The sequence below is a fragment of the Telmatherina bonti genome (assembly GCF_933228915.1).
Source record: "Telmatherina bonti genome assembly, chromosome: 14".
Taxonomy (NCBI): Eukaryota; Metazoa; Chordata; class Actinopteri; order Atheriniformes; family Telmatherinidae; genus Telmatherina; species Telmatherina bonti.
This window is the reverse complement of record NC_136612.1, coordinates 18,298,802-18,309,214: the sequence shown is the minus strand read 5'-3', so window position 1 is coordinate 18,309,214 and position 10,413 is coordinate 18,298,802.

The following is a 10,413-nucleotide window of genomic DNA, read 5'->3' as shown; positions in this document are numbered from 1 at the left end:
TTGCTATGGTGACATCCCATTAAGGAGGGATATTACGGTGGTTTAACTCGCCAAACTACATCTGCGTTTATACAAAAATGATGCACACAGGTTATCACTGGAATTATGACCAGTATAAATATATTTAAAGAAATATTCATATTTTTGGTTCAGCTGCCTGGACTATGAAGTAGACAATAAGCAGAAGCAGAACATGCCCATATTCTGTTTAGCCTCAGGGGAGTCTTAGCTCTCGGCAGAATAAGGAGATAAGCATAAAAATGTTAGTCTTGAAAAACAGGGTGCAGCATCCAGCCACCACTTACTGTCCTGAACCTTTGAAAAGTAGCTGTATCCTTGCATAAGGCTTATCTAGTTACTTTCACCTTTTCTTGCTGTGACCTCTGTGTGGGTTCTCCGTCAGGGTCAGCTAGTGACTTTGGCAAGAAAATGTTAATAAAGCTGGGTTTCGTTAGAATCTGGTGTCCCCCCTGTCTTCACCTATTTCACTAGATGTAGGATGTGGGTTTAAGAAAGTGCAGGTTTCACTGGAATTACGTTCCCCTGTGACTGCAGTGGCGAGGGGGACATGCACAGTAATGAGGCATTGGGGGACATATTTAGCTACATAGGACTACAGTATGTAGTTCATACCTAAATAAGCCATATATCTGAAACATGCTGCTGTCTCCTTATACACAGTGCCATCAGGTAACCACAATAACAGCTGCATCCTGAAAACATTCAGACTTCTTGTCTTAAACGAAGCCATGTTTTGGGGAGTGAACCACTATATATATATATATATATATATATATATATATATCCTGTAACAGCCAATTTGTTGAAGAATTAAAAATCTAATGGGCTCATACTTATAAACAAAAAGATTTGTTGGCAAGTTGCAGTTACCTGTTCAGCAGGATTTTGTTTTAAGCTCAAAAAACGAACAGCGGATCTTTTGAAATAAATAATAGTCATCATCCTTAACAGAAAACAATGCAAAATATAATTTCTTAATTATGTGCCTTTAAACTAGGTTTATAATGCAACAAGTGCAACAATTATGATCCTGTGAGAGCAGTTTTCAGTTGAATGCAGCAAATTTGTCGTGAAACGTTTTACAGTGTGCACATAAAAACTTTCCCATGGATGTGCTTAATACTACAGTCACATTATTTTTAGAAAAGAAAAGAAAGAAAAGAAAAACAATGAAACTTTCATTTCTGTCTCTAATTTTTTTCCTGTAATTTTCTGTTTTTAAACACCTTTCTAAATAGAGTTATAATGACTCTAAATGTTCTTCCATAACATGATAATTTAAAAAAAAGATTTATTAAAATTTAGGAGCATTATTGTTAATATGGTTTGCCTTTCATTCTTTATGTGCTTTCCAGCATTTGACAGGCCAGCATTTTAAATAAGAAAATAAAGGTTAAATAAATAAATAAAAAAACACTGGAGTCAAAAGAAACGTTCAGTTTCGAAGCTAAAAAAGAAAGAAAAAAAAATGTTATAAAAAAATTGTCAGCCTCTGTTAAGCCTGTTTGCTTTCAACTGCTCTCTTTGGTCCACAGATTTCAGTGGAAGAGTTAACTAGAATTATCCAAATCTCCCCTCTTGCACACATTTTAGAACTACAGGACAAGAGATTTAATCCAGACAGCCACATCAAAAAGTCAACAGCTCTGCTCCCAACCAGCCTGCCCTGCACCCAGTTAGACATGATAAAAGCAGCAGGTACACAGGCAGGTCAAAGATAACTGGAATTTAGTCAAAATAACATCTCTAATTATTAAATTTATATATATCCTTCTACAGCTCATCATGATTTAAATTCTTTTTTTTTTTTTTTTAATATATTTCAAAAAAGTACATACGTGTAGTCCAGAATGTGTACACATATATATTAATATGCACAGATATACCCCCCTGCTTCCTATTTTCTCCAACGCAAGAGCTGCTAACATCTGTCTGAATATAACACATGGTCTAGTTGTCTTTTTCCAAAAAAGTGCAATTGATTTTATTTTGCATGCAACAGGTACACCTATCATAATTCAGTCCCTTGGTATATACTTATGCCCTTCTGGGTATAAGCCCAAAAAAAAAACAGGTCCAATACAACGTCTTTTACAACAATCTTTTCAATTGTCTTCCTGGTTTCTTCCCAAAAAGCTTGAACTTTATTGTATTGCCACATGCCATTGAATAATGTCCCTTTTTCTGTCATGCACTTTGTACAAACAGCCTGGAACATTACTATAATATTTGTTTAATTTGACTGGTGTGATATATGTTTGCATTGTCCATTCATTTCGCAGCAGTCTCAGCCTGGAGTTGATAGTCTGAGTGTGACCTTTAACACATACTGAACACCAGTCTTCCAGGGAAATCTTCACTCCACATAATCCTTTTAACATTACAATTTCATGGAGAGTTAGACAATAGTAAATTGTACACCTCTGATATTGTCCCTCTACTTAAGCTGTCCTTGTTTATAATTGTTTTCTAGATTGGTTTCCATGGGTTTGGTTGTGAGTCCATTCTGACTGGCCCAAATAAAGTTTCTGAGTTGTAGACATTAGGGTTTTATTTCTTTTTATGAACATATAATCCATGCATTTGGATGAGTACAGAACCTACAATTCTTCTGCCTACTTGCAATACTAACAAACTAATTTTCCGGGATATTTTCAAAAGTTTTGATAAATGTGAATTGAATGATCTTAAAACTCAAATTAAAAAAAACAACAACATGTACTGGCTGTCCTATACCAAAAGAGGTAAGATTAAAGTCGTTTTAAATGACTGCAAAGATAAAGTCAGGACCGTCTGACCCCTTTAGTAGATGTAACACAAAACGGTAAATGGACTTGTCCTCATATAGCGCTTTCCCAGTGATGTTGATTACTCAAAGCACTTTACACTACATGGCACATTCACCAACATACTCATACCCCGATAGGCACATCAGGGGTGGGGGGGGGGGCAACTTAGGGCACAGCATCAGTGCTTTGGCATGTAGTCAGGGGAAGCCTGCAATCGATCTCCAATCCTTCTGGTTGAAAGACAGCTGCTCTTCCTCCTGATGTAAAGCCGCCATGAGAAACATCAGAATCTAAAATAGGCTTTCAATATCAAATAAAGTCATCCGTGTGATCCACACTTCTTGCACAAAAGACATGCTGTTACGAGTCAGGGTTGAGAATTTCTTGTGTGCATTCTTGAACATTTGCTGTGAGTGATGAGAAGGATATTGGCAGTATTGAATGCAGAATGATACAGCACAGCCGGAATTAACACGCTTGTAATCTAATAAAAATATTGGTTTAAAGACTTGCAGATGTTACATTTTTGTAGGACAAAGTTTACTGTAGTACCGCTTTAAAGTATCTGACAAAACCCAAAAATGCACTCTTGACGACATAGAGTCAAAACTTGTTTCATGAACTTACTTGTTATTGACATTCTGATCTCCTGAAATCCACGTGTGTTGAAATCTGCATGTTCTTTCCTCCTAAGATAATATGGTGGCAAATAATCTTGTGTTGTACTGGTTGAGAGGTGGTTTACCATAATCCCAGGACATTGGTTCTGACCCCAGGTCAGTGTGGAGAGGACAAGGTTATAATCTAAGGTCACATTTTCCGCCCATGCCTGCTGAAGCTCATCATTGTTACATAATGTTCACTATTTGGACTAGTGGTTATTAAAACGACTGAAAGGGTGCACTTGAATGTTTTTTTTCTGCCTTAACCCTTCGTGACTACCCACCATCTTAGTTTTGACTACAAATGTAGTTGGACCTGCCAACTCAATCTGTTGGTTTCCTTATATAGGCTATTATGAATTGGCTTTCATGATGTTCTTTTTTTCTGTCTATAAAGCATCTTGAGATGACATTGCCTTGATTTGATGCTATATAAATAAAGCTGAATTGAACTGAATTTTGTTTTTGTGTTGTTGGGGATCAGTGGAGAATGCGCTGCCCTTGCCGAGCTGGTTTTGGCCAGACACACACACACTCTGTCGTTGGGCAGCCATTACCTTCACATCTTGGTAATTATGATTCTTTAAGATTTTGGTTTGCATCTTTTACAACATGGCACACACTGTCACACAACCTTTTCACATTTCCCGACTGACATTTAATATGTCCACACCCCTTTAGGTAACTTCTTTTAATAAAGTGAATTGGTCATACATCTTTTCTAGTGTGTGACTCCTCTTTTGTTAGCTCTGTGAGCCATGTTGGTGACACCCAAAAAAAAAAAAAAAAAAAAAAAAAAAGAGTGGAGTAAAAACAAACAGGTCATACATGGTAAGAACACTGTATGGAAATAACTTCTACTGCTGTGCAACTTGTTCAGCTTGTTATACCATATCTAAAGTCCAACCTGGGAATGTAATTATCTTCCCTCAGTGAGTAGGCTATTCAATCACAAACCGATCAAGGAGACATGTTGTGCAAATCTTGCTTCTCTTTGTGATCTCTGTCTTCTCTTTTCTCAAATAGAAACCCATTTCGACCATAGCTTGCTGTTAACGAGAGCATGCAGTTGGTTTAAGCTCAGCTTTGATGTCTGTCATGAAAACAAAATGCAAACACAACTGAACCTTTGCTTCCTCTTAGCTTATTCACAACTGAATTGTTTTGTAGCTGATTCTTTTTTTTTATTTTTGTGGACAAGGACATTACTGACATGTCTGTGTTGTCCTTCTCCATAGGTATGTCATGTTCATTTATATCTAGTTGCAATGACATCAATGAAGAGGACTGTGAGGGACCAAGCTGGCGAAGGAAGAGGAACACAGGTGGCTTCAAAAGAAAAGGGTTTTATTTGCCCAAACAATATAAATGAATTAGGCCTTTAAAAGAGGTCAACTAAGCAAAACCTAAATCAAAGTCTGAAAATAACTAAACTAACAGATTAGGGAACATAATCGACATAACACAAAAACATACTGACCTGACAAACAACAAACAAAGGAGAACTTAAATACTGGCTGATCAGACCGGTTACAAAACATATGGGGTAACACATTAAACATACCAACAAACTAGACAAAGAAACAGAACCTAACTGTTAGCTTAATTATTCTTAACAAAACTACTAACAAAAGGTAAACCCAAACTACTCAAAAATGGGAAAGAAAATGAACAAACATTTGAAGAAACTAAACTAAACTTTTAATCTCCCCCTCTGAAGATGAGGTCTTCCCAAAGGCCAGTGGCACTTCCTGCTCACTGGCTTCCCACCTGTGCACACTGCTGCCCCCCAATGCCCAAGCTAATCCCTTCAGCACCAGTAAAAAGAAACAAGATTAACCAAAATGCAAACAATTGAAAATACAGTGGCTCCTTAATGTGCACGCTAACAAAAAGAAACCAAAGCATTTAAACTAAGTTTAAATATAAAGAAAACTAACAATGTGGTGCTTTTACCGCCTTTATATGTGTGGCCATTGGTCTGGCCATCACAAGGACCTAGAGGTTAGTGGTAAGAAAGGAACCCCCCACATATTGGGATTTTTTCTAATAAACTTTACTTATTGATGACAATATTTTACATTTTACAGGTATAATGAGCTGTTCTAAGTTTTAAGATGTTGAATATAAATGATGACACAATGACAGTCATTTGGGAAAGAGGGAAGGATGATCAATGGAGTGCGGCTCATTGGAATGAACAAATCAGTTGGTAAGGTAGTGTAAAGATCATGCAACCTTCTAACTGGTGGACAGCCACTTCACCTTCTGAGTCACAGCTACCAGCTTCCTTGGCATGTGTTGGAGGCTGGTTTCATACCTAAAGCTGCATTTGTATGTGTGGATTTGTCAAAAACAATTCACCTAGTGTAGCTTGAAGTTTAGGAAGCTGTACTCCTGTGTATAGACATGTTCAGGCAAAAATAAAGCCAGGTGACATAAGTACTAAGACTTCACTGAAATAATAGAATTAACTCTTCAATTTAAAATATGCAGCAAGACTAATACAGAAAACAAAACCCTGAATACACACTAAAGAAATAATAAAACTCTTCGGTTATTGATCCATCAACTAAAAGATTTTCCTTTTGCCTCTGTTTTTAGTTTAATAAAAAATATAAAGATTCCTTCTTTGCTGTTGCTTTGTCTGTTCAGCTTGACATGCAAACAATGTTTTTATGTGCAACTTTAACGGGTGTGTGGGTGTGTATTCATGGTTAAAGATGGGAGTGAAAATGAGATGTCTGCATGGCTTCCTGTATCTAGTGAAAAGAATTTCACACTCTACTTATGCACATACACACAGTTGTAATCGATAAACTACACAAAGTTTAGTGCATTTGTGGCAAAGTGTCTTCTGGTATGAGTGCACTTTTTTTTTTTTTTTTTAAATTTACCCTGCATGTTATAAAAATATACTAAAAAATATCCAGTGCATACCAGTATAATGCAGAAGTTATCGCTGATCTAAGTGCTTGTGTACATGTCCATGAGCATCTCCTCTATAAAAATTTGCACTTTCCTTTTTTTTTTTTTTTTTATTTCAATGCAGTCATTTTTTCCCTCCAAAAAATAGTTTCAGCTAGATTTAAAACCATATAAATATGCCAACAAGCTCTAGAGATCCCGTCTCTAACCACACAACCAAAAACAATAAAACCATTTTTTGTAATATGAGCCTCACAATAGTCAACACAAGAAGGCCAAACTCTTCACATTTAGATAAATGGTGCTACAATGCCAGACAACATACAGATAAAACTGTGTTGATAAACACTTCATTGGGCTCTTCATCAATTCCAGCCATCTAATATTGTTTAACTTTAAACTGCACTCTCTCTCTCTCTCTCTGGATAACAAATAGCTGCTGAGTTTTCCCAAATTAATCTAACCGGCAGATGAAAGGGAGTTGCTACATAATGAATCACGCTGCCACCCACAAAGCAGACTCACACAAACATGTACACGTGGCCAGAAAAGTTTGGACACGCACACACACACTTAAGCACACATAAAAAGAGCAATGGGGTGGCCTTGGGGAGATGGCCAGTATGGCTGTTGTGGCTCTTGTTCAATAGATGACTCAGTCCTTGTGAAAGTGTGGACACGTGTATTTTAGCTTCCCCAACAACCAAATTGATTGTGCTATTCTACCTTTGAATGAGAATGTTTATCACTGTTATACAAACGCCTCGAGTGAAGCAGTATGGAGCATTGTCATACGGTCTCATGTGGGTCCCGTTGAATAGCCATCCTCTTGTCTTATTGTCAGCTGTCGCTTTAACAAATAATAGTCCTCATCAGGTGTTGCTTACAAAAATTAAATGCAGGGCGTAATTTGAGAGGCGCAATTTAAATGACTATGAATGGCTCTGTGTTTTTGGGGGAACATTGATGAATAAAAAAGCATTCATACAATAGTAAGTAATCTAAGAATTGTTCCTGTGGTGGAAAAAGTATGGCTCTGTATCACTGCTGTCTACTGTCAGTGTGTTGCTGTTGACCCAAAAGGTTCAATTATTTGACTGACGTATCAGTAAACGCTGATGTACCAAAGTCTGTGGACTTATATTTACAGATGCTTGTGCAGTGTAGATGTTTAAAGTAGTCATATGCATCAGACTAAATGTGCTGCCTTCAGGTGTTTTTTAATAATAATTTAGTGTTTCATAACAAGGATTGTAGATATAAAGATTTACAGTAGTCTCGTCAGGGGAAGTCAGCTCATGCTAATACAAACCTAGTGACTAACTTATATGACAAAAGAGATTGTGGAAAATTTACATTTACATTCACCTCTTGGGCAGGGAAAGAGCCCAAGCTGGTGTGCAAGGCTGAGTGGCCTGGTTAGATATCGTTGGACTTCCCTTGTCCTCATGCTTGGGCTAGTTCTGACCTTGACATTAAAACCTTTTATTTATAATACTGACATTACACACGTAAAGCTAGCATAATTAATTGTTTGATTTGTATGATTTATTTAAATAAATAAGGTATATAATCATAGTTCATCTACTCAGCTGTGCTGATGATTCCTTATAAAAGCAGCAGCTGATGTCACAGACGCCATTCACCGTACTCTCGCCGCTACACTGAGTACTTGCACTGGTATCTGGGACCACAAGGACTCATTCAGGTTGTAGGAGATGCTGTCGTGCTGTGCATATGGGTGTGACAACAAGAAAAGAGACCCAGATCTTTCTTTTTATCGATTACCAAAGGAAGAAAGTCATCAGTGATGGCTTTCAATGATCAAGAGGGCTAATTGGACGCCAACTGCTAGTAGCTGTCTGTTCAGTTTATATCTCAAATCAGGTGAATTTCAGTGCAATTTAGGAGAGCAAGCTTTTTTTTTTTAGCTATGTCTGACAGGGTTTTATGTCTTGTGCAAATTTATCAGAAAATTAAGTGATTAGAGTGAAACATGTGTAACAAATGTGTTTGACTAGCAAGTGATATGAAGATCATGCTACATAGATAGCAGTTGTTAGCTTAGCTCATTGAAATCGGTCTACCGCAACAAAAGTTTCTTGTTCTTGAAATGCCATATGTTCGGGTCAATGACCCACCCAGCCATGAAAAGGTGATAAGCACTGGTGCTTTTAAAAGTTTTAAGAGTTGCTCCTGTGTATGAAGATGGGCTATGTCTCAGGTACATGTAAATATTGCAGAAGAAAAATTCAGGTAGCTTGTCATGTTTGCTACATGATGTTAGCTGGTGGAAGTCTTCTGCTATCTTCTAACGCTTTGTGAATCACACCCAAAACCAGCTTTTCTTTCTTTTTTTTTTTTTTTTTTTGTTCCATCTTTTAAGTTCTTGGGGATTTAAACGAGAACGATCCATGAGCCTTACATTACATCAGCCTTACATTAGCACGTGTTCCAGTCAGAGGCTCAGTGTTCGGTGCGCACAATGGTTGCAGGAAAGTAGAATGCACAGAATGCGTCATGACGTTGTGCTTCTAAAGCACATAAAATATTCTACATTCATTCTAAGATGAACATTTAAGGTTTTCCAAAAACTTTTTTCCTTTTACTTCATGGTTGTGCTGTTTTACAGGTAGAAATGAACACTGAAATTCACCTGAAATTCCAGCTGTCACTTCATCTAGAGTCCATTGAGACTGAGAAACATTGTTCTTTTATCACAAAAGGCTCTGATGCAATTTTCCTCTCAAGGCTCCCTGAATGCAAGGTTGTGCTTGATAGTTTTTATCTGTAAATCACAGAGCCTCAGTTCTTTTTACATACAAGACAGTTAGAAATAAGTGCTTTGCTTTCTGGTTTATGGTGGGAGACATCAGAAATGCACAAATGGGGGGGGGGGGGGGGGGGGAATCAAACTGACAACATTGCATCTTATTCTCTCTTTTGATCAAGAACAAACATCAGCTTCCTTTCAGTCCTTTACAAATAGTGGAGCAGAACTTGTGAAGAACGTAACAAACATGCGCAACACACATGGACGCCCATTCAGCAGATTACTTATGCATAGATCCATCACAGCTACAGACTCAGGATCTTATGAGCATAATGTAATATCATGTCCTCCACAGAAGAAAGTAAAAAATGTTCTCCAAGGCTAGTCAAAAAAAAAACCTCGACCAAAATAAATACTCATGCATTATAGTTTATGTTGTGGCATTTTATCATCCTGACCTGTTGCCAAGCCCCGCCTCCTTGGCTTGACCTGCACTTCCTGGTGTTGCACACCTTTCCCCCCTCTCTACTGGACAGTAGCACACCTATCCCTTATCACTGATACAAATAAAAGCACAATCCCTCTACCACACCAGTCATCAAATGTGGAAGTCTTTGGCTTCCAGAATCTTGCCTTTAACCAGGCTTCTTTATAAAATAAATACATTTATTAGGAACAAATTAATCTTTGAGCTTTTCCAACTGGAGTCTCACGTGGACATGATGGAGGTGTGGACCCAAATGCAGGACTAGAGGCAGGAATGCTAAATCCAAACGTATATTTAAAAAACCTGACACAGGAAGCAAACAAAAATACAAGCATGAGCCATGAGAACAGAAACCAAGGAGTATAAATACAGGGGAACCAAACAAGACACACGTGTAGTAAATGAACTAAAGGAGACCATGGTAAACTTAAGAAACAAGACACAAAAATGAATTAAACAGAGAATGCTACAAAATAAGACAGGAAACCAAAACTGAGAAAAAACACATGACACGTCACATCATGACATGGAGTTCTTACTTAAAATAGAGCACCCATCTTTAATCTGAAAACAGTAAAAATGCTTGCTTATAGACTAATGCAATAATATCTATAAGGCTTCTTGATAAATTCCCAAGAGATTCTGTTGTTGCACAGGTTTTAATGAGGTGTCTGATATTTTAGCTTCTTTATGTGTAACTGGCTGTTGGACTAGAAAAACCATGATCATTATAATGCCATACCTTGAAAAGAT